This window comes from Lycium barbarum, chromosome 12 (genome assembly GCF_019175385.1).
Source record: "Lycium barbarum isolate Lr01 chromosome 12, ASM1917538v2, whole genome shotgun sequence".
In the NCBI taxonomy this organism is placed as follows: Eukaryota; Viridiplantae; Streptophyta; class Magnoliopsida; order Solanales; family Solanaceae; genus Lycium; species Lycium barbarum.
In genome coordinates, this window is record NC_083348.1 from 35,353,818 (window position 1) to 35,380,031 (window position 26,214).

Sequence of the window (26,214 nt, forward strand, 5' to 3'; positions counted from 1 at the left end):
GTAGGTTTCAAATAATGAAAAGAGTTAAAATAGTTCATTAATGGCGAATTTGCAGGGGTTTCTCTAGATTTGAGGTTTAATTTTTTTCATACTTGTCTAAAGTGGTCATATCGAAGCTGTAATGTCGCGCGAGCACTGTGCTTTGGTACAAGGTTTTTTAAATGGAGGATCCTTTTTTGTTTTGGTTTCTGAAAGTGGTGGTGTCTGGATTTGGAGGGGCTTTTTGGATATAGGTGACGTGTTTCTCGTAGAGTTACTTATTGGTTCATTTGTGGGTGATGTGGCTAAGTCTTGTTCTTTTGTCAATGAATGTTTTTTCTTGGTTTTTTGTGGCTTTGCTGATATTGTGGGAATGGTGGAAAGGGGTATGTTGATGAATTTGGATATTAAGGTAGTCACCGACTTTTCTCCTAGGCTACTATTATCGATAATAGTGGATTGAATTTTCTTTTTGGTACTTGTTTTTTGTTGGTTTTGACTCTTGGCTTCTACTAGGGGATGTGGATGAATAGGGTCAATTAGCATGTTGTTTTTTTGCTTTTTTCTTCCTAAGTCCTGACTTATATTTTTCTTTTTCATTTTTTTTCTAATTGTACTTCTGATGGTTCAACGTTTTAACTTCTTGATTTTCTTTTGTTATTTTGATTTTTTCCCTTTCTCTCTTTTTCAATTTTGTCTTTTTCTTTCTTTTCTTTTTCATTTTTTCCTTTTTTCTTTTTTATATCTTTTCTTTTCCTGGATCTGCAAAGTATCTGGTGGTTTCATTAATGGTGGTAGAGGTATTGCCCTGATGAAAAGAGGAATCAGTAGGGTACCTTTTTTGTAGTTGACGGTTTTCTATCCTGCATCCTCTTTGTCTAAACACTCAGGTGGAGAGTACTTTAGGTGGTGTTGTATTGACTGGGCATGAATGGACTGTGTAACCCAGCTTCCCTCATAGTGTGCATAGTGGTGTTGTTGCTTCGTATTCTATGTACTGTCGGTGGTACCTAATCATCACATCTCTACGCCGCTGTTTTCCTAGCTCCGCACATATACACATTATTGCATATCTTCCTCTAGATGTGAAAGTGGTGCAGTTGTCAATTTTAGGTACTGTCCCAATAGTTTGCCCTACCTTTTTAAGGATATCTAGGTCATAATATTCAGTAGGGAGTTCTTGAAGTCTGACCATGATGGTAGCATAAGAGGTCAATTGTTGGTTGGGATTGAATATAGGGGTTCAAGGTCTAACAGTAAGGAGTTGGTTACTTATGAACCATGGTCCTTTATGGAGGGCTCTATGATATAGGTCGGGATTATTGAATCATATGATACAGAAATCATTACCTAGATCAACTAGTTTAATAGTTTCCACAGCTAACCATAGTTTTGGGATCCTTTGTTGGAGTTGGTTATACCCCATGTGTTTACCTAGAAGCTTAACGATTACAGCAAATTTCCATGGTTGGTATAGGCGTTCCTTGTCTGTTTTGGTGATAGGAATGAAATTGGGATGGTTTGAGTTGTTTTCATGTTCATCTTCGAGGGTCAATGAGTCAAGTTTTTGACATTCAAAATGAATATCCATATTTCATATATTGTTTTGAAGAGTGTCCAAAAAATTTACTTTATGAGATGGACGTGGGGTTTGTGAATGCTTCGGGCTATTTGGTCTTGTTCCTCCGTAGTTGTGTCCTTAGTACCCATTGATGAAATTACTTCCTTAGCAATAGTGGTGGTGTGTGTTACTTCTCTCTCATTGAGTGTAGAGAGAGAAGCCATGAGTTCTAGAAAAAAAATAGAGAGCTTGGAATATTCACAATATTATAAATATAGTAACTTGTCGAAGTGTTTTATTTTCCTCACTCGGATACTTGCATTGGAGCCTGACTATATTCGGGTTCGCCGTGTAGGGCCCCATTCGGTGGGAAGAGTTCCCTTCCAACGATTTTTCCATACCCAAAGATCGAACTCGAAATATCTAGCTAATGGAGAAGCAGTCCCTTCCACTGTACCACATCCTTTAGTGGTGTAACTTGTCGAAGTTGTTGGATCATGTATGGTTAAAAAATTGGACAGGTTGATTACTTATATTTGCCCGGTAAAATTTGATAATGAAAGCAGAGTATTGTTTCATAATACACCATATTTCTCCATCTAGTACTGTTGAATTATACAAACTAAGGATCGTTTAATTTACAAATAAGTTATCCCAAATTTATTATGTAAGAATTATAATATCGGTATTAATAGAACAAAATTATTAATGAATATACTTATTTTTTGAGATGTTTGGTTCATTGAATTAAAAATTGGATACAAATGATGTAATATAAATATATATTTGATTTTTATAATAAGTAAATTTTGATAAATTTTTTGTTTTAATCTTAATTTTCATTTTCTATAAAAACTTTGGAAACAGGAGCAGATGCAACTATTTACAAAACAATTTGTTTAACAAAAGAGGAAGGAGAACCATATGTTCAACATTAAAATTCAAGAAGCACCAATGTAATCTCTTTCTGCCCAAAAAATATTTAACGTTTACGGAACTAAAAAGTGCAAAGAATGATACTTATGGTGTAACACAAATTCCTCCCAAAGCTCCATAAAGGTCTGTGACATCAAATAGCGATTTTTTTCCTTTCTCGGCGCAACTTTAGAGCAGAATCTTGTTTAAATTTTTTTTTCTTTACGAGAATATTGTGTATTCATATCAACAAAACACACAAAAAGGCTCTGATACCCAATTAAAAATTTAGACAATAATAGAAATATTGGCTATGTACCTCTTAACAACAACGGAAGTTTTACAGAACATGTGTCAAAAAATTGCATCAAGCTAACTTCGTTTTTCTTGAAACGGAGTTCTCATCATGAACTAATGTCTTTTCCTTTTGTGTGTTTATGAAAGAATAAGAGAAAACAATTTTTTTTTCTTTCTTTTAGGAAGAAAAAGGTGTGGTGTTTTGCTTCTAGTAAACATAGAATTTTTTTTAATCTACCTCTGTAAACTAATATGGTCACACTTAAAACCTACCATGTGGAGCAGTTACTTCACTACTAGGAAATTTTGATTTTAACCGCTCTTATCATTATCCCTTTTATACGTATCGGGTTCAGCTCATATAGAGCGACCCACAACCCGATATTCAACAATTTTATATAAGAAACGAAATATATAAAGATGCGCTTAACCTTGTAAAACCAATTGACTCTGGAAGTCAGTCACAGAAAATTTAAGGGTTAATTACACTAAACACCCGTACAATATGACTCATTTTTTGATATACCCCTTCTATTTTAAAATCAAACACTTATAGCCCTTGTACTACAAAAATCCTACACGTTACACACCTTATAAGGTATATCTGTTTAGCCTAAAGTTCGTTTATTAGGAAAACCAGTTGAATTTATTTGAAAGAGGTCTATAGCAATGAAGTTAGCAAATTATTATGTAAATCTTTGATGTTAGGTTTGAAGCAACGAATAATAATTAAGACTTGGCGAAGCAAAAACAAATAATCAAAATAATTGATACGCTCAAATTACACCTATATAAATAGTATAGAGCGGTCCGTGTCAAATATAATAACCTAATAATGTTAGGGTCGATTTCCGCAGGGAATAGGGTGTTAAAATGTTACTTGACTAGTGTAACCTTTGAGTATAGCCGTAATTCTATCACATTAGTTTTGAAAAGAGTTTGACATCTCTATTTTATTGAGAAATGCTATTTTGTTAAAAGATTTACTTAATTGGATTAAAAAGTCAAGGTTGTGTCCCCTTTAATGAAATGTAATGTTATAAGTGTTAATATGATGTATTTCGAATGGGATGTTCTATAACATGCAAATATCTTTAAATGGACATTCAATATGATGTAGGAAAATTTAAAATGCATCGAAAGTTTTAAGATTTCAATACAATGAAGAAGAGTTGTAGAAATTGTTTGAGTTGCTATTGTTGATAGGATTAGTTATAATTATAATGATATTAGTTCTTTAGTTCATAATTTATGATTATTTATATATTAACATTGTTGATCAGTACTTGATTTTATTTATTTAGGTTTAGGATGTGTTTGGTATGAAGGAAAAAATTTCTTTCAATTTTCTCTTGTTCGGTTGGTCAATTTTGTTTTTTGAAAACATTCTTCTTAGAAAAACAACGAATAATAATTAATACCGGGTGAAAGAATAAATAATCAAAATAACTGAATAAAAAGAGAGAGAAAATTGTATTCGATCCCTTGGAATGTTAAAAAGATTGTATGCTTGATGAAAGAGTGTGCGCAAATAGTCATGAACTCACAATGAACAACAGTAAATAAAATTGTATTTTGCTGAGAGACAAGATGGGGCACAAATCAAGGATTAAGGGGGGTATGTATAGGTTTGACCTAGCCGACTAACTCCCCGAATCCTAGGCACGTAGTAGTTGTTACTGGCGTGAAGGTCGCAGATTTTGAGATAGGATAGATCGTGATCCCTTGAAAGTCGGGGTGTAGATTTATCTCCAACTTTCATATTCCGGATGCATGAGATAAATGTCGGGCTTGTGATGTGTTGTGAGTGTTCGGAACGAAATCTAGGGCATTCGTAATTGGAAGTTCTTTTGTACACCATTCGGACTTCTTAGGCGCAGTTCTTGCCCCCTGCTTGTATCGAGCTCATCTTCTTTTGCCTTGTGTATTCATCTAACAGAACATTTTGACCAATACAATATCCGTAACTAAGTATTTTAAAAATAATTATTATAAAGTAAATTAAAATTATAAAATAAAAAGTTTTATGTATTTATTGTTATGAAATTTCATAAAGAAGATAAACATTTTTGTTCAATATTTTTATTCATTCATTTGATTAAAATAGAGAGTAAACATTTTTTGAGACATGTATCTTTTAAAACTTATAAATAAGAAATGATACAAAAATTACTTAATAAGATATATCGATTATTAATAGTAACTTTACTACACTTTAAACATGTAAGTTATATGTATTTTTATCATTTATAATATTTGTTATATACGAATTTTTCACTTTATGTTAGTTCGTTTATTTATTCTTCCGCTTCAAAATTATCTTAACATTACACAAGATAGACTTTTTGTTTATTAATAATTATATTTTAATATACTTAGTTTTGGATATGCCTCATAGGCTTGCAAGCCTAGGATTTCCATAGTATAAACGGTGTGAGTATTGATTTTAAAATACAGGAAGTGTACGAAAAACTTAAGTCATATTACAAGGGTATTTATTGTAATAAACCCAAAACTTAACTCTTCCATTGCCCAACCTCTAATAGAAGCTCCGCAATGTAAACATCTACTAGGAGTATTATACCGCAAAACCCAAGTCGAAGTCTTCTTTTTTTAACCAAAAAAAGTTTTGTTTCTCTATATGTCACACTCTTGATCTCTTTGTCCATTTTATAGGAGTATATAATACTACAACAAAACAAAAGTTACATCTAACCCCACTTTGTCGCAGCTTCTTTGGGCGTTGGTTATGGATCATTTTTTGTCGTCAAGATCCTCTCGTAGGCTAAAATGAAGACTCCATTATTGGACTTCTAGTCTGCAATTTCCCACCAAAAAAAGAGCAAGAATTCCTCCGCTAGAGCAAAGCATATATTGACTCAACCATAAGTATGTTGAATGAAGGCTGTAACTTGCCTACTCTCAGACACAGGGGCGAAGCTAGGTGAATGCAAGAGGGTTCAATTGAACTCACTTTGTCGAAAAAGGTACACCGTGCAAATAAGGAAAAAGTAGTTTTTTTTTTTTTGCAATATATAAATTGTTGAATCCTCTTACAATAAACAAAATATTCTAGTTTAGTGTCAAAGGTAATTCAAAAATTATTTTACATAACAGACTAAATCCCAAGTGTGGCCTTGCCACTGCTAGACACTAGTTAATGGAAATCCCAATTGATGGCAAACATAGTGAAGCAAATCCTGGAGAAGCCAATCCAATTAGTTGACCAGGTGATCCAGGCAGCAGATGAGGCAAATACATTCAAGCAAAAATGTGCTGAATTAAAGTCCAAGACTGAGAAGATGGTTGTGCTGCTTCGTGGAGCACAACAGGCTAGTAATGACCTTCACGAATGCCCCACGAGGCGAATCATTAACGACACTAAACAAGCCCTGGAAAACGCTTTATCCATTGTTAGCAAATGCTACTCTGCACTAGTTAAGCGCGTATTTACCATCATCCCTCTTTCAAATTTCTATAACTTGTATTCACAATTAGAGAATTCCATTGCTGATGTGTAGGGGTGCATATCGGTCAGTTCGGTTCGGGTTTTAAAGTTATCGGTTCAACTTATTCGGTATCGGTTTGTAGAATTGTTAAACCTTTAAAGACCCGTTAAGATATCGGTTAATGGGTTATCGATAAATCGGTTGTTGTTTGTTATCGGTTCGGTTATCGGTTTAATCGTTAAGATTTCACGCAAAAAATTTCAAGAACTTCGGCTACTATTGTAGTCAACCGTGTAAAGTTTGACCTGGTTTCAAAAGAGGAAAATAAAGATAAATTTCTAAATCAACTTGTAACACCCCGTACCTTTAACGTAAGCTTTGACCATGATCCAAGACTTAGAAAATCATATGAAGAATGTGGGAATTGGAATTTCCTTGTTCCGTTGTAGGATGGGAGTTTACGCCTATGAACAGTGGTCGTATTTTAGTTTACGGGCCGTAAATCAAATCGTAAACTGGTACCAAGGATTTCTGAGCATTCTGGAATTTGGTAGTTGAATGTCATATGGTTAAATACAGACCGTATTTCACAATACGGCCCGTATTTCAAAACTTATTTGGAATTTGGGAAAACTTCCTGTATGAAAGTTGTAGAGCTTTAAAATACCTTTCCAACGGTATATTATGGGGGTCAAACAGACACCTGTGCAAAGAGTTATGACCATTTTACTGACGAGACGCAGTGCAGTCGATATGTCAAAATACGGATCGTATTTCAAAATACGGCCCGTATTTCAAAATACGGCCCGTATTTCAAAATACGGCCAGTATTTAACTAGGCCGAAAATCTAATTTTTCCAGAACAGTATATATTCATCCATATCAGTTCAAATCATTATTTTTCATTCCTTCAAGCCCTAGAACAACCTCCTACCCTCTTCCATCATCAAGAACATCAAGGTAAGCCTACTCTAATTATTCCAACTCAATTCTAATACCTATCCTTGTAATCTAAACAAGAAATCATCATTCCAAAACTAGGGTTTTCAAGAAAACCTATCTCAAGGTTCAAGAATTCAAGATTTTGGAAACCTTCTTCAAAGCTCAAGTCTTTAATTCAAGTTTTGGAGCAATTAAGGTATGTAGAACTTCCATCCACATGTGGGAATCTCTACGTTCTTCCCCATGCTCCGTTTCTTGATATCCATGAAGTTCAAACCCTAGGGCATTAAACCCAACATATTGGTAGCCCATATTTATGTATTTATGTACATGAATTTTGTATCTATATTCGTTATTGTATTCCTAATCTTCCATTACGGTTATTAGGAACCCTAGCTTAATCCATGAATCATGAATTCTTCCTCATGTGTTCTCATTATGTTATACTTTATGATTTTATGTAGCAAGTTACAAGCATGTTTTCAAATCAATTATATATATAATTATTAACTATTGTTATTACCCATGAATCAAGAACATGTTTGCAAGACTTCGACAACTTATCTCAAGAAACCATATTACAAGATATTTCATGAAACCATGTTACAAGTTATTTCGTGAAATCATGATTACAAGTTATTTACAAGTTATTTCACGAAAATCATGGGCTTCTTAGCCAACTATATTATGTTCATGTTTTTGGGAATTGCTTAGTTAACCGAGAAGGCTCAGATAGCCTGAAACTACGTTGCCACCGTAGGATAAGGGTTGTCAGCAAGGAGGCAACACCTTCTTTATGCAGTTTGGATCCTTACATGCTTATTATTACTTAAATCTCATATCCCTAGCAAGGTTGTGAGTGTTCTGCTGGTAGGACGCAAGTACCAGACCATGTTGTCGGTTATACTATAGCATTCCCCACGTTACAAGTAGTTTTACATACAAGTATTTCTATTGATTACTGTTTTAAGACTTCACTCACGTTTCCATGTTCAAGTTACATTCAGTTTCAGTTCGTATCCTATATCTATGTTGTGCCATGTTCTTCATTTCAGCAGGCTTTACATACTAGTACTATTCACTATGTACTAACGTCCCTTTTGCCCGGGGCCTGCACTTCACGGTGCAGATATCGATTTTCAGGAGCATACATCTGCGCAGTAGGATCACTTCAGATATCAGCTTATTGGTGAGCCCCACTTCTCTCGGGGTTCAACATGGAATCTGCATTAGTATTCAGCTTATGGTAGTCCAGGGCCATGTCCTGGTAGTTAGTATTCAGACATGTTTTAGAGGTTTCATAGACAGATGTTAGTTCACAAAGTCAGTTATGTTTTCATGCGTGCATACTATTACGTTTTCATGATTTTTCATGCTATGAGATAACTTCAAGACTTTATTCCGCAAATTACATTTTCATGATTCATTTAAATTGCATCATATAGATTATATTGTTTTGATGCCCATGTTGACAAGCAAGAAATGAGGTTCGCTCGGACACATGCAAGCAAGGCCCGAGTGCCGTGTTACGCCCAGGCCATGGTTCGGGGCGTGACACAACTAGTCGAAGAAAGACAAGTTCCTTAATCATCAACCATGTACACCATCACTGAAATTATCTAGTGTACAGGGAACTGTAGTATTAAAAAAAGGACAATTTTCAGAAGAATATAGTACAAAAAGAATAGAATCTAAATTTAAAATCCATTGAAAATCAAAAAGTAGCATTTTCAGTGGGAAAACAAAAAATAATCTCACATCAATACCATTGACATGTCCTGATGATCTGAGAAAACAAGAAAATGGTTATGAAGTGGAAATCAAGAGAACCCTAATTCTAATCAATCGACTTTGTATATGGAAGGGTAGAATTGTAATTAAACAAATGGTTATCGGTTCACCCGTTAATAAAAATGGTCAAACCGTGACCCGACCCAATAAGTCAATAACCACAGGGCACCACCCGATACCCGAACCAGTAATCCATTAACCCGAACCATTAACCCAATAACCCAATAATCGGTTCGGGTTATTAGTTTAATCGTTAATTTGCATAGCCCTACTGATGTGTGGCACCTCCGTATCTCCACCTCAGCTGACGATTTGCGCATTATTTGGGAACATATAGAAATTTTGTATACTGTTTCGGTCAATGATCGATCTGATGCTGCTGCATCATTGGTTTCACTAGCAAGAGACGATGATCAGTACAGAAAATTGATAATTAAAGAAGGTGGAGTAGAGCCACTATTGCAATTGTTGAAGAAAGGAAAATTAAAGGGTTAGGAGAATGCTGCAAAGGCAATTGGATTACTAGGACGTGACCCTGAAAACGTCAAACACATAGTGCATGCTGGGGTGTGTTCATTGTTTGTGAAAATCCTCAAGGAAGGTCTTATGAAAGTTCAGGCAGTGGTGGCTTGGGTAGTTTCTGAACTTGTCGCACAACATCCCAAATGTCAAGATCTTTTTCATCAGCATAACATAATAAGATTACTTGTTAGCCATCTCGCTTTTGAGACGGTCCAGGCAAAATAGCAAGTACACTATTGTTAGCAAAGCCACGTCAATTGATGTTGTTGTTTTAGCTAGTCATGTGACTAGTGAGCACAAGGTGAATGAGGATGATGATAATAAAGGGGTCAGTAATAAAGGGCGAGAATCGGAGGACCCTACTACCAAGGCTTATATGAAGGCAATAGCTGCAAGAGCTCTATGGAAACTTGCTAAGGGAAATTCACCTATTTGCCATAGCATTACTGAAACAAGGGCACTACTTTGCTTATCAGTACTATTGAAGAAAGGGGCCGAAGATGTTCAGTACAATTCCACGATGGCATTGATTGAAATCACAACTATGGCGGAGAAAGATTCTGATTTGAAAAGGTCAGGGTTCTACCCTAATTCGCCTGCTTGCAAAGCTGTTGTTAATCAACTGTTGAGAATTATTGAGAAACAAGATTTCAATATGCTTATTCCGTGCATTTAAGCAATTGGATATTTGGCTAGGACTTTTCGAGCTATAGACACAAGGACGATTAGCACATTAGTAAAGCTGCTCGATGAACAAGAAACAGAGATTTCAAATGAAGCAGCCACTGCTCCCACGAAATTTTGTTGCAATGATAACTACCTTCACATAGATCATTGTAAAACAATAGTAAGAGCTGGAGGTGCAAGGCATTTGGTTCAACTTGTTCACTTTGGTGAACAAATAGTTCAGAGTTCTGCATTGCTTATAATATGCTACATTGCATTACACATCTCTGATAGTGAAGAGCTTGCTCAAGCCGGGGTGCTTTCAGTGATCGAATGGGCGTCAAAGCAGGCACACTTGAACTAAGATGAAAAGGTGGAGACATTGTTGCAGGAAGCCAAAAGTAGGCTGGAACTCTATCAATCTGGAGGATAAAGGGGATTCCATTGATTGATAGCATCAACGACTTGATATGCATAATTTGTATATTGTTAGATGAGATTTTCTATTTCTTATGTTTAAAATTTCTTCCTATTTCCTATGGTCATTGATAGAACCTATGGGTTCACATTTTGCTAGTTCACAACCTGAGAGTTTGCTAAAACAGTCTAAGGGACCAGGTGTTGACACCCAATTTTGTCCCGCCTCTCCTCCGAAATACCTATTTACGCTTCTAATATTTTCGGAAAATTAAAAAATATATATTTATATTTTACTATAATTATTAGCCTCTTATCAATACCGGCATTTCATTATTCTATTACAGTTACTAGCCATCATTATTATTATTACTATTATTATTATTATTATTTATTATTATTATTATTATTATTATTATTATTATTATTATTATTATTATTATTATTATGTTACCAATATTATTATAATTCACAATTTTTATCATTTCGGTATTTTACCAGCTTACGCACACGCATCGCATTTATCTTTGCATAATTAAATAATAGTGTTTATTTACTGTGGATTTTCGAAATATTATTGCACGGCTATTACAACGCCATTTTTATCTGAGCACTAATAATTGCATATTTTATGTTACGTAATATTTTAACGCAAGTTATTTAAGTAGGTCTTTATTTAAACGCAATAGCCCAATCAACCCATACTATTTTCGGACCAATTCATAAATCAGTCCACATTTTAATTTACCAGCCCAATTTAATTCATCTTATTCCAAATAATTAACCAACACTTCGGACCAGCCCATTCATTTAATACCTAGCCCAAAAATTGATCCAGCCCATTACCCACGTTACCCGACCCGGTCCAACCCCATTTCCTTATTCTTTTACCCTAAAAACCTTTCCTTCTCTTTCTTTCCCCTTCACCCTCATCGCCGCCTCCCTCACTCTCTCTCTCCCTTTCCCTTTTCCTCCTCCTTTCTCCCTCTTTCTCTCCCTCCACGCTCCTCTGTCACCCACTATTCCCTGTTCCCCGCCACCACCGCCGCCTACCCCACTCCCATTTCCCTCTGTTCCCCACTTGTCTTGTCCCTCCGCTCCTCTCTCTCTCTTCGTCGAAGAAAACCCTAATTCGCCCTATATATAATCGTTGTCCAAGTCAAGTAAAAGGAGGATTTTTGATGGGTGAAATCCCTCAAGAACAGAGGATCTTTGTTCAATTCATAAAATTCCTCCAAGAACCCATTTTCTTTTAGCCGTAGAAACCCCCTAGAAATTGAAGTTGAGAAACCCCAAAGTTTTTTTCTAAAATGTCAAATCTACAGTGGTTGTGGTGGTTCAAAATATCGAGTCGAAATACTAAAACGAATTTCTTTTTCTTTGTCTGTTCTGTGGTTGTTGTGAGTCCGAGTCTCGCAACCTCGATTGAGTAGTGTTCGAGTGTAGATCGAAGATTCGCACCCACTTCACTGCACCTGAAGAAGGTAATCCCCTGTCCCTTTTATTTCGCGTGTATTCCCTGTATTTTAGTTTAAATTATATGTCCCTATCTGTTGATATTAATTTTAGCATCAGTTAAGCATGTTATGTGTCAGCGTGATTAATCTATGGGGTTAAGCATATTCCAATGTCAAGTTGGGTTTAATTTGTTTCAGAAGTGTGTGTAGTAGTTCCATATAATGAGACGTGTGTATATATCAGTCTTTGTTTAGTTTAATTTTGGTTAAATGTGTTTGATAGGTTAGTTAATCTAGTATGTTTAGCTAAGCATGTTGTGTTAGTTGGGTTAAGCTGGATTTTCTTTTAGACTGATGTGGGATTTGAAGCATGCCTATATATCTGTTTGATTATTGGAGTTTAAAGTCACTCATGATCCCCTATCTGGATACAGCATGATTATTTCCTCTACGATGTTTGTTTGAATTCAATACTGCTTTTATAGTGTTCTATTGATGATAAGTATAACCCGCAAGCCCACGAGATTAGAGATGAATTTGCTAAGACTAAAATGACATTTATTTGCATTGAGAGTGACCAAGACTATGGCATGTTTCCCGTGGTTCTGTTTCCGAAGGATAAAGCCTATGATCCTGTAGAATCTGTGAATTCAACTGGTTTCGTTGAATCTCAAGTATTGTTTCCAAAGGAAAGGTTGAGAATTCCAAACCATTATCTTGTAAGCACTTCTATGGTGAAATAAAAGAAAAAGAGTTTTGAACCAGTAATGTTAAATCAAATTTGAAATATGCTATCCCTGTTTTGTTGAAAACCTGCTTAGTTGCGCTTTAGCCTGTCTGCAGTTACTTTAGTTATAATAAGCATATTTGGTCCTGTTTATTTTAGTTTCCGTGATCGTGTTGACTGTGCATGTTTCAACATAGGGTTCAATTGGTTTAAAGATCTATTGTTTCTCTTTCTTCTTGACAAATAGTTATTGTATAGGTTTAGGATGAGTTATGGAGATAAAAAAAACTTATTAAATTGGTAATAACACGCTCAGAAACATTTGAAGGATCTGCTGAAAATAAGGATTGGTTTATCAAGGCCAGTTTGAAGATTAGATTTAGAATTAAAAGCTTGTTTTTTTTCGAATTAAGAAATGGAAACTGCTAACTTTTAGAATATGGTGTACATGTAAATTGTGTCAAATTCAGGGAACTATCTTAGAATAGGAGCTGACTGTTAAACAGACCTATGTGATGTTGCATATAGTTTAATAAGTTTACTTTGACAAGGAATAAACGTCCAAATTTCTTACTTCAAGTGCTGGTTCTCATTTTGTTTGGTTTATTGGACTCTGGAGAAATTCTCTGGTCATGCATGTAATTGTACTTTGTGTTTGCTTTGGTATGTTGGTTTGGCTTGGAATATATGAAATGATGAAAGTGTGGAATTACAATAAGCGAGGCTTGGTATGAGTTTTATGTGAAGGTTTATTTTCCTTAAAAACTGAAACTGGAATTGTCTGGCTGGTTCTTCCTAAACCAGTGTTGTGTGTGTCAACTTTTCTCTTCTATCAATCATGGTTGTAAAAAGCTTGTGGTTCCTGGCAATCTGAATTTATATAAATCTGCCCTTATGGCAACATAAGAGTTTGGTCCTTGGCAAGATTTATTCTGGTCTAGCCTGCCTGTTTCTACTTCTTCTTTCAAAAACCAAGTTATAAAAATATTCATTAGGTTCTAAAGGGGGCTCTACACATCTAAAACATACCCAAATGGTATGAAACTGTTTAATGTGGCTGTTTAAGCATCGATTTAAATTATTAACAAAAGCTTGTATTAATGGTTCTATGTCAGGTTAATATGCCTTTACTTAAGTCTTTTCTTGATGATTAACCTGTATATGATATTATTGATGTTTCCATGCAAGGTTATAAGTTGAATTCTGATAGGTTTAGTATTGGTCTGAGTTTATTTGGATTCATATGTACTTCATCATGATTAAAAAATGGATTTTCAATGACGACAACAGGTCTAAATAAAATCAACAAGGATCTAAATTTAACTTCAATTAGTTCATAAACATGTAGTGCCTCTGGTTTTAAAAGTTCTGAGCTTCAAATGCTTTCATGTTTACATCTTTTCCTGCACTTTGTTTCATCTGGATTCACTCTCAATGAGCATCTATTCATCTGCATATGGCATAACCTCATTTGCATCATGATTTGGGTGTAGCATGGTTAATATAGATATGTCTTCCTTTCTTGCTCTACTGAATATGTGTATCAGATGCTTTCCTATCTGTTTTATACCATCCATGTGATACCTCAACTCCTTTGGCCTACTGAACCCTTTGCTAGCTGATTTAACTGCATAAATACTAGAATAATTATTGATGTTTAGCTGAAATATTCTGTCTACCTGAAGCATATCTTAGGAAATCCTATGTGCATCAGATCTATGCGAAATGCTGTGATGATTTTGGGTTGTTTTGAATTCATATATGTTAGTATGTCTAGTACCTCCTTATGACTGTGTGTGTATGAGATATACTCAAATATACATAGTATATACATATAATCTATGGAGTTTGCTTTGAATTTGTACTTTTACCTGTTTAAGCCTTATTGATCGTATACTAATCTTTTTCCTCTCATATCTTTTTATGCATGAACCCCACATACGAGTCCGAGGGACTCGTTCTTCTTCCGTATTCGGTGTTGGGCTAAAAGCCCAACGAAATCCGTCCAAGCCCTCTGTCCGCAGCAAAAAAATGACCCATAGAACTCTGTGGCCCAAGCCCAATGGACTGGAATAGTCCGCAGCCAAAAACAATCCGATTGCAACAGCTTTCTTTAAAATGAGCTGAACCCATTCAAATTATCTATTCCTCTATTTATTTTGTGCATATTAATTTGTATTATGCAACTAACTCTTTATTTGTTTTGTTTTCTTAGTTTAGATAAATCTCAAATAATTAGTAGGTTTAGTTTTAGTAATGGGTAGTTAGTTTAAATTAAATAAAACCAATAATTAATCTCATAAGTATCATTCCTTTTCTTTCCATGCTAAAATCATTTACAATGTCTAATATTTATTTTATTTGAAAATCGATTTACAAAATAAAATGATTATATATATATTTTAAATGAAAAGAATCATATTTTATTCTTATTATCTAAACATTTCAAAACGTTACTAATACGCAAATATAAACTCAAGCATATTTCATAAACATTGTTTTCAAGATTTATCCAATTATACATATTTTTAGCCGAGCATAATTAATAAAGTTAACGAAAAGGAGGTAAACTTATATCCTTTTTCCGTCATATTTAAAGAAAAAATGAGTCTAAGCATTTCCACATCACCGTATGGATATAATATTAGTTTTATTTAAAATTCACACTAGCTATTTTGTATTTTTGTTTATACTCTTAAATCCCAAAAAAAAAAGAATCATTAATATCTCACCATTTGAGTTGTTTCAAATATTTATTAAAACGCTGCACAAACCCGGATTTTCTTCTATTTATATATTCTATGCAAATCTTATTTTAAAAAAGCATCATTATTTAGAGCTTTAGCAATTTTTATAAGTTTTATTCGAAATGGCATTTAAAATCTTCTTTTACGCAAATCATTATACTTTCTCTAAGCCTCATCTTAAGCAGCATTTTATATTTTCTTTAAAACTTTAGTAGTATTTATAAGCTATTTTCTTTAATTTTAAATATTATATTTGCATCTTTAGCCCTAATTAATTAACCTAAGTTTGGCCGGACAACCGTAGTTAGCGGATTCTAAAGGATGCCTAACCCCTTCCCTTTAGGATAATATAGAGCCCTTACCTAGAATCACACTGGTTAAGCAGACTATTAACGGAGGTTTAGTTTTCACTTTACCTTAGTTAACATTTAGGTGTCCTAATTCACCGTTAAATTAATTAGGTGGCGACTCCTTAAATAAAACAAATAGGAATCACCAATACGTCATACTCCCTTAAATCCAACCCGGTTAAAATGGGGTGTGACACCAGGTCCTTAAACTGTTCTCACAGATAATGACAGGAAGTAAATGAGGCAAGTAATTTACGTGGAAAACTCCTTGCTAAAGGGTTTGAAAACCACGACCTACCCCAGTAGGATTTCCAACCTTTACAATACACCCATTGTAAGCACTTTTACAATAACTCTATTGCAAAGCTCCAAGTCTTGACTAACTTTAGCTAACGACTTAACTGATACTTAGCTAATTCTAGCCAAGAAAACAAAGTTACAAATATTGAAATCTGTCCTACTATGATACTTTTTGACAAGCAGTATAGGAATACAAATTAAGAACATGAAATAAGACTCAACTATCCTAGGGGCTTCAGATGTCTTCAGTGACAGGAAATGGTCCCTCTGATTGTTGAGATCTTGTTCTTGTGTACACCTTGAGAAAGGTAGCCGCCACACTTGAGAGAAATATAGCCTTTTTGATTTTTCAATTGTTAGGTCAAATAATCCCAACATGTTGTATATATATATGAGACCAAATAGAAAGCATGTGAGAAACATGCGACCATAGATGGTGACTTTTCAAGGGCTTTTAACTTTTAGCATACATACAGTTGTGCTGCTACAATTCTGCCTGAACAGTGCAGCAGCTTTATAGCTGTTAAGTACTGTGTAGTACTCCCATGGGACGTGATGGAGGACCTGGTCCTTGGCTCGTTTGTCGAATCATCAAAACTATGAAATGCTATAATTCATCAATTTCTCCTTTTTTGATGATGACAAAACTTGTAAGTGATATTCCCCCTGAGGACCAGGTTTCTTCTTCATAGTAAGCTCAGGTAGGATGGACGATGCAGCTTTTCATTTGTTCCTGTGAGACTAACAACTGTACAGTATTCAACCAGCTCGTATCCAGGAACTTCCCCCTGAGGACATGTCCCTCAGCATCATTGTACCGTTCCCTTGAATAGTTAGCTTCAACAATATGTTGTTGCATTTTTCGTCAGTAGTTGGAAAACAGGTTCCCTTTGTCGATTTAGCCTTTAGACAATTTTAATTATTGTTAAGCAACATTCAACATTTTTAGGACTTCTCCCTGAGAAATATACCATATCCATCATAGACGGGACCAGGTCCCTATTTGCATAAGATGGATTTTGCATTTGTAGGATCACACCTTCACTTTCACTTCATGTTGGAGAGTTTGAACCAGGTTGCTATCAAACACTTCAGCATTAACTCACTCACAACACACACTCTTCCCCCTTTTGGCATCATCGAAAAGAGAAATACAAAAACACATGCTAATAGAAGTTCAGTGGCATTAACTCAGAGCCAACAAGCTCAACTCACTCACAACACACACTCTTCCCCCTTTTGGCATCATCGCAAAGAGAAATATAAAAACACATGCTAACAGAAGTCCAGTGGCATGAACTTAGAGCCACTTGGGAAACATACATAACAAGAGCGGGGCATAGAGAGTAGAGTAAACAATGTACAAAATAGAGTAGTTTCCCATAAAACAATAATCGTTTAAACATATCCAGCAGTAAGCAGTCATAAAAGCACAAAACATAATAATTTAAAGAGTCAAAACGGCCAACGTCATAACAAAAGATAGATAAAACAGGGTTTGGGAAAAACAAGATAGTGACAGGGCTGGGGTTGGAATGGATTTATCGAGAGAAGGCTTTGAGGGATGTTCTTTGATCCTAGATCGTTTGATCACGCAGCTCATCCAGCTTGTTCCCCAGCTCTTCGTTCTTAGCTCTCAAATTTGCATTAACAGCGATCATTTCTGTGATGGGACCAGGTTCCTAAGCCTTAGCAACCAGTTGTGTCTTCAAAACAACTACCTCAACTTGAAGCCTCTCAATTCCTGCAAGAACACGCTCTTATACCTCAATAAGACTAGATATGGTTAAGTGGCTGCCAATACCTCTTTTCTTCTCCATACATTCACAGTTATCCAAGGTTCCCATCGTGAACATTTTCTTTCTAGTCCCGATAGTGGCTTTTCCTGTCTTAACATTGAAGTGGTCAAAAACTCTAGTAAGAAAGAAGCCATATGGAAGACCATGCTTTCCTTCTCTGGCATTAACCACCTTGTTCATGTGTTTAATCATTATGGCTGGTAAACTGATGCATTGATAGTTTTCTATAGCTTCAAGGAGGACCAGATCCCCGGTAGAGGTAATGCATCATCTTTTCGCTTTTGTAAGTAGTGTTTTGTTAACCAACTCAAACAACAGTTGGTACTCAGGCTGAAGCTGCTTCTTATAAAGCCTCTTCTCAGTCACAGACACACCCCTTTTGACTATCACCTCTTTGAAGGCTAATGAAGCTTCCCCATCAACCGTTTTGAACCCATCAGTCGGAACACCAAGAATGACACCTAACTTTGCTTCATCAATTTCAAACGCTACCCCATTCACAGTCATGACCAATATTGAGTCATTGATGTGGTGTGATTTTACGCCACAATCGATGCTTTTCGGCTATAAGTTTTACTTGTTTTTTAAGCAAGTCTATGTGATTTTACGTGATTTTTAGTGTTTTTCAGGTAACAGAACAGATTCGGAATGAAAACAGTTGAAAGTGCAGAAGTGGTCGTAAACTCAGTTTACAGACTGTATTCTTAAACATGGGCTGTATTCCATGGGCGTATTAAAGAATAAGAAGAACCAGAAAGACAGGTTGAGGAAATGGTGATTTACGAACAACCTTTACGGACCATATTCCACTTTACGGTCCGTATTTCAAAGCGTATTTAACCATTTGAGCATCTGGCAAAAAGTCAAAGTCTTGGAAGTTGAAAGACGACTGGGCAGTTTATGGACCGTAAACCAATTTACGGTTCGTATCTCAAGAGATTGAAGTTGCTTAAAACTGGAAGGAAGACCTGGTCGTAAACTGGTTTACGGTCCGTATTTCACTTTACGGACCGTATTTCGTATCGACGGGGACCAAAGTGCAAATCTGCAACTTTCACGTTTTCAGAACCTATAAATAGTCATTGTAGGGTTTTAATAGTGATGAGTTATTATATTTTGATCTTTTGCATAAAACACAAGTTTGGAGGCTAGGGTTCCTACATAAATATTCTTTCTTTTATTTAATCCTTGTTTATGGGAATTTCTTGGTGACAATTAAAATTGATACTCTTGTTATGCTTATTTATTGATCGACATTATTTTTAATCAAGTAAGTTATTGTTATTTTAATTATTCTTGTTCTTCAACGTTTCTCAAGGGAGTAGCTAACCCTAGGACTTGCCCATTTACTTTGTTTGACACTTGGAAGAGGAAGAACGGGGTTGATATAGAATAATTAACATGAATTTGGGGTGTTAACCCTCATCTAATGGAAATTAACCTAAGAATAGGCGATACCACTTGTAGCCATATTCGAGCGTTCTTAATGCTCCTAATTGCTTGAGGCATCTTCAATTGGGTAGTCTAGTTAATCTTCGGGAGAAGTTAATTTAGAGTCATTATCGGAGGCTAAATAAAATAAACTTGCTATTATTTATAATTCGTGAAATATATTGGATTGTTACATGAGAAGTAGTTTCCTTTATTCCATTCTTGTGGCCATTGATCAATTTACTTGCTTTCTAGATTAGAATTTATATTTTCGTATTTTATCAAAACCTTATCAAAAACCACCATTGATGCGTTCCGTCTAGCTATTGTTAGTGATAATTCCTAATGTGCTTAAATTGCCTACATATTGTTCCCTGTGGGATTGGACCCCAACCTCGTTGGGTTACTACATTTGACAACGTCCGCGTTATACCATTAATAGGTGTAATTTGAAACCATCAAATTTTGGCGCCGTTACCGGGGAACAATTGGCGTATTTTGGCTAATTTAGGAAATGAGCTAACTTGCTGTGAACCGAACCTGTGAATATTTGTATAGTTGTTTTATGTGTGTTATTTTATTTAAAAAAATGGCATCTTTCCATCAAAACTTGTTTAGTAGTGATTTTTATTGTGAGCATGGACAAATTGGTGAGTTTAAACTGATGATGGAGTGCCTGCTAGGTGAGGGTAGCGAAAATCAAAAAGCCTTAGAAGAATACTTGGAAACTAGTCTCCAACTTGGTTTGATGACAGACGAAGAAAATCCTCCATGGGAAAATCATTATGAACTCCCCAATGCTCAAGATGAAAGGATAAATCATGTAGATGAGCTTATTGGGAATGCCAAAGAAAAAAAAATTGGAGTCAACCATTGTTCTGAAAAATCTGGTTGGTGTTGACTCCAATCCGGGGGAAAAAGAGGATGTCGTAATTCAGGAAGTTCAAAAGCCTTATATTTTGCAATTTGAAAATTCAAGAAGGCAGAACGACATTCCTCACTTGAAAACCAAGAAGTGTAAGACGAAGAATATTCTGCTTGGCGTGGTCATCTATTTACCACCCCCCGCTGCTAGTGGTCACAAACTTGAATCCAAGTTGGGTACTCAATTCATAAGCTCCAAATGGCGAGAAAAGCGGCAAAGTTGGTAACCGTCGTGTCGCGACGTTAAATCAAGCGCTTGGTGGGAGGAAATTTATCATTTATAAATTTTTAGAATAATTTATTTTATTAGTTTTTTACTAATATTAAAAAAACAAAAAAGGAAATTGGGATGGTAATGTGCAGAAGAAAAGGAAGATTGTTGTTATGGTGAGCAGAGATGACTATAGTACTCAGTGCCAGCAGGTATGCTAAGATTTTGTTGTATGCTTATGTGATGCAGTGAGGACACTGCAAATTTTTTAGTTGGGGGTGGCTATTTGGTATTGTTGTATTGTAAATATGTGTTTATGACCCTATTTTTGTATTGTAAATATGTGTTTAGGACCCCCCTCGGCTTTTCTTTGCCAGAGTTCTTTTCCTGAAGGGTTTTATATTTTTTGTTGAAACTGGCATGTTTAGGATGTTACTTAGGTTGAATAGAGTAGTTGTGACTTATTTGGTGTTACTCTGTAACTGATGGCATGTTGTTATGGTTGTTGGAAATTTTGGACCCCTCGAAATTTTGAAAAATGCATAGTTAGAACAGTTATTGATTAACATGATTGATTCTTTATATGACATTATGATTATTGGGGTATTGTGTGTGATAAATGACTACTTAGGAGCTCACAAGTGTAAAAATAATTGTCCTTATGCCAATGTGTGTGTGAGCTGTTAGTTTGGTTCTTTTTATGCATGTATAATCTAGAACTTGCCCGGTTGGTCTTGTATGAAATCCGAAAGTTAGTTTGGTTGTGAGATGATCTTAGGCTTTCTTTGTGTAAATAGTCACTTTGCCTAAATAAGACTTACCAAAAGTTTCAAATATCCGTAGTTTCCCTTTTTGAGTCTTTTGACCTTTTTCTTGGCTAGCCAATTGTGAAACCTTACCCTTTGTGCAATTAATCCATCTTCGCACCCGTTCCCTCCTTGATGCTACTAGATAGATGAGGCAAAATGCCTAAGTTGGGGGTGAATTAAATGTGGAGTAGATGTTAAAAATATAAGTTGGGGGTGGTGGAGTTTGCTAGTGGAGATTCGATGTGGTAGTTGCATATAAAAAAAAAAAGAAAAAAAATCAGAAAATTGTAACACAAAAAGATTTGTAAGTTGGTTAGGAGTAAAACCACATCGAGGTCGAAAACTTGAAAGAAAATAAAGGGGTTGGAAAGAAAAGAGGTGAATTAAGGTGAAGCGATTGGGTGAGTCACTAATATCCAAAAAGTATCCTAACCGTCCTTTAGCCTACATGACAAGCCAAAACAAGTGCTAATGTGATCACAACCGAGTGAGCCTAGGGTGACAACATAGAAAATAAGGGCAAGCCTATGGTATTTGCATGTGTAGATATGAAGTTCTTTGTGAGTGTGAGTGTTTTTCTCTTCTCTTTCATGTTCGTCCCATTCTTGTTGTATATATGTGTGTTGGGACATTCTTTGGTCTATGTGAGGGCATAAGGATGAGAATTGAGCAAAATAAAGTGACCGCCTAAAGTAGCGTTTGTGTGCATCATAATATGTTCGATAATGTAATGTCATGCATTGAAGCTTCATTGTTAGTCATAACATTCTTGAGTTGTGTATATTGCTTTAAAACAGAAAATTGGGGTGGTCCTTGGAAGAAAAACATGCATGCCGGTAGTTCAGAGTCAAAACCAATGTAAACATTGTTATTCTATGATATCTAGGTGTTAGATTGAGTCGTTGTTTTGTATGGCTTGCTTGAGGACAAGCAAATACTTTAAGTTGAGGGTGTTGATGTGGCGTGATTTTATGCCACAATCGATGCTTTTCGGCTATAAGTTTTACTTGTTTTTAAGCAAGTCTATGTGATTTTACGTGGTTTTTAGTGTTTTTCAGGTAACAGAACAGATTCGGAATGAAAACAGTTGAAAGTGCAGAAGTGGTCGTAAACTCAGTTTACTGTATTCTTAAACACGGGTCGTATTCCATGGGCGTATTAAAGAATAAGAAAAACCAGAAAGACAGGCTAAGGAAATGGTGATTTACGAACAACTTTTACGGACCGTATTCCACTTTACGGTCCGTATTTCATAGCGTATTTAACCATTCGAGCATTTGGCAAAAATCCAAAGTCTTGGAAGTTGAAAGACGACTGGGCAGTTTACGGACCATAAACCAATTTACGGTCCGTATCTCAAGAGATTGAAGTTGTTCAAAACTGGAAGGAAGACCTGGTCGTAAACTGGTTCACGGTCCGTATTTCACTTTACGGACCGTATTTTGTATCGACGGGGACCAAAGTGCAAATCTGCAACTTTCACGTTTTCAGAACCTATAAATAGTCATTGTAGGGTTTTAATAGTGATGAGTTATTATATTTTGATCTTTGGCATAAAACACAAGTTTGGAGGCTAGGGTTCTTACGTAAATATTCTTTCTTTTATTTAATCCTTGTTTATGGGAATTTCTTGGTGACAATTAAGATTGATACTCTTGTGGTGCTTATTTATTGATCGACATTATTTTTAATCAAGTAAGTTATTATTATTTTAATTATTCTTGTTCTTCAACGTTTCTCAAGGGAGTAGCTAACCCTAGGACTTGCCCATTTACTTTGTTTGAAACTTGGAAAAGGAAGAACGGGGTTGGGATAGAATAATTAACATGAATTTGGGGCGTTAACTCTCATCTAATGGAAATTGACCTAGGAATAGGCGATACCACTTGTAGCCATATTCGGGTATTCTTAATGCTCCTAATTGCTTGAGGGATCTTCAATAGGGTAGTCTAGTTAATCTTCGGGAGAAGTTAATTTAGAGTCATTATCGGAGGCTAAATAAAATAAACTTGCTATTATTTATAATTCGTGAAATATTTTGGATAGTTACTTGAGAAGTAGTTTCCTTTATTCCATTCTTGTGGCCATTGATCAATTTACTTGTTTTCTAGATTAGAATTTATATTTCCGTATTTATCAAAACCTTATCAAAAACCACCATTGATGCGTTCGGTGTAGCTATTGTTAGTGATAATTCCTAATGTGCTTAAATTGCCTACATATTGTTCCCTGTGGGATTCGACCCCAACTTTGTTGGGTTACTATATTTGACAACGTCCGCGTTATACCGTTAATTGGTGTAATTTGAGCGTATCATTCATCAGTATACATCAAAGAGGCATAAAGTTCACTAACTTCATCCTCAAAAGCACTTGGAGCAGGGGAAACACACATATGCTCCCATTTCTAAAATTCAACTATCTCTAGCAGCTCCTTCATCCCTTTCTTTTCAGCAATATCATCGTCAAAAAGTCTTCCAAGTAGAACTTTCTGCACTTTTAGATTTTCCTGCCTTTGCAGTTCCAAATCCTCAACCCTTTTTCTGTTCTTAAAAGAACTAGGTTCCTCTCCGGCACCTCACTTTCGTTTCCTAGAGAGTCTAGTCTCATTTTTCAACATCAACTTCTGCCTCATTTTCCACAACTTTCTTCCCTTTGTCTTCCTTTTGATTTTTGGAGTTTTTCCTCCTTAATTAGGATATTTCAACTTCTTCTTCTTCTTCTTCTTCTTCTTCTTCTTCTTCTTCTTCTTCTTCTTCTTCTTCTTCTTCTTCTTCTTCTTCTTCTTCTTCTTCTTCTTCTTCTTCTTCTTCTTCTTCTTCTTCTTCTTCTTCTTCTTCATCAGGCACATTCATGTCTTTTTCTCATCGATCACACCACGCTTAACTAGCCTTCTTCTCCTCCTTCCAACATTCTTGTCTCTGCCAGCCTTTTGACCCGTCTCACGTTGAGCCTTGCTCCTTTGCCTAGTGGTGGGTGGCTTAGTAGTGATTTGCTTTCTTGAAATTTTACCTTGTTGCCTTACACTATTCGAGGACCTTTTGAATATGGTTTTCAAAACAACATCATCATCTAAATCAACAATATCTTCCTGAGATGGATTAGAGGGACCAGGTTCCTTTTCAAGAAAAGAATAGCCTAATGGTGCGACTATAGTAGACAGGATATTCACAGTGTTTTCTATATCCGTAATTTCTGTTAACGGACCAGGTCCCTTGTTAGTATCCCCTGTTTCTTGATCATGAATATTTTTCCTTCGAAACCTTGGACTACCATCTACAGTGTTCACAATATCACCAGAATCAAGAACAATATTTTCCCTTTCATTTTCTACATCTAACCTCTTTTCAGATAAATTTTCAACAAGATCAGAATCTCCTATACTTTTATTACTTACTGGAGGAATGAAGTTACTTGATTTTAGAGAGCCTTCCTCAGAATCTCAATTATCAATGACCTTTTCTTGTTTCTTATCACTATCAACCCTAATAGTCTCATGCATGACCACAGGACTCGATTTCTCTGCATCTTTGTTTTGATCCTTGATACCCATATTCTCAGTGGCCTCAGTTTGGCTTGAAACTTCGACTCCATCATCTTTCTCCTCAAGATCCTTAGTATTTAGGAGGAAATTTGAGATAATGAGAGTTCGACCACTTTCTTTTGAGTTAGCCTTTTCATTTGGAGCAGGGGTTGTGGAGGAAGAGATGAATTTCTTTGAGGTTTGACTCCTGCAATTTCTAGAGAGACCAGAAACCTTGGGCTTTAGTGGTAAGACAAATGAGTTTTGGTAAGTGGAGATTGGTGCTTCTGAGGGCGATTCTAGCGGTTTTGGGTCTGATGGAGTTGAGTTTTAGGAAAATGGGAGAGAAGGGTCCATTTCTGGTATGATGGAAAGGATGGAATCATCTTGAGACATGGTCAATTTTGGAACAAAAATGACAGAGGAATGAGAATGTTACACAGAGAGATGGAAGATGAAACGAGTAATGAGAGAGAAGAAGACAAGAATTTTGGTTTAAATGAGAATGTAGTTCTAATAGGTTGACAAAATATTTTTCCTACACGCCTGGATTGCTCAGAGAATATGAATCGTTTTGGGCTCCAATTTTTAAAAATTTTGGTAGGAGGAATTTAATGACATTGCACCTTATGATAGTTTAAATAACATATAAGTGCTAAAGAGACTGCTAACCTAAGTCACAGGAACCAGGTTCCTTGACGTTCTTTTAAGAATTAGGGAAAGACTCTGAAAAATACAATGTCACCTACACTTATGATGTCCTGAAGATGCCATGTGTGTATACCTGCAACAGTATAGAGGTGAGTTAGATGCGAAAAAAAAAACCTTTAGCACTATACATTTTCTTTTAACATAACCAATCATTTAGGGAATCTTGAGGAGGAGCAGCTAGATGAGCTTGATCAAGCGTGTCTCCAGATCATGTGCCACACATGTGCTCTTCCTATCAAACATCCAACACAATCAGCATCAGCATCTCCAGCCAAATCAGAATTTCCTCCTGAAGGATAGTAGAAGACCAGGTCCTGAGTCCTCTTGAGATACCTTAAGATTCTCTTTGCAGCTTTGAACTGAGATTTCTTTGGACTTGATTTGAACCTTACACACTCAACATACTTCTTCCTCTTTCCATGCCCGAGAGGCTTGCTTTAAACCATAAAGAGCTTTGTAGAGCTTGAACACACAATCAGTCAGCACACGAAATCTTCATGTTGCTTAGAGAATGTGACAATCCAGATGTGCTCTTCCTAGCTACCAGGAGTCCAATATAGTCAGCATCAGCATGTCCACTCAAATCAACATTATTTTTTAAGGAATAGTAGAGGACCAGGTCCTGAGTTCCTTCTTGATTGTAGCCTTGAACTACCACCTTGTTGCAGAAAAGAATCCACACAACTC

The 26,214-nt window shown here is 35.8% G+C and overlaps 1 pseudogene; it reads left to right on the forward strand.

The window, feature by feature from the left end:
* Window positions 1-5,928: 5,928 nt before the first annotated feature.
* Window positions 5,929-10,570, forward strand: LOC132624195 (uncharacterized; annotated as a pseudogene).
* The last annotated feature ends 15,644 nt before the right edge of the window (window positions 10,571-26,214 follow it).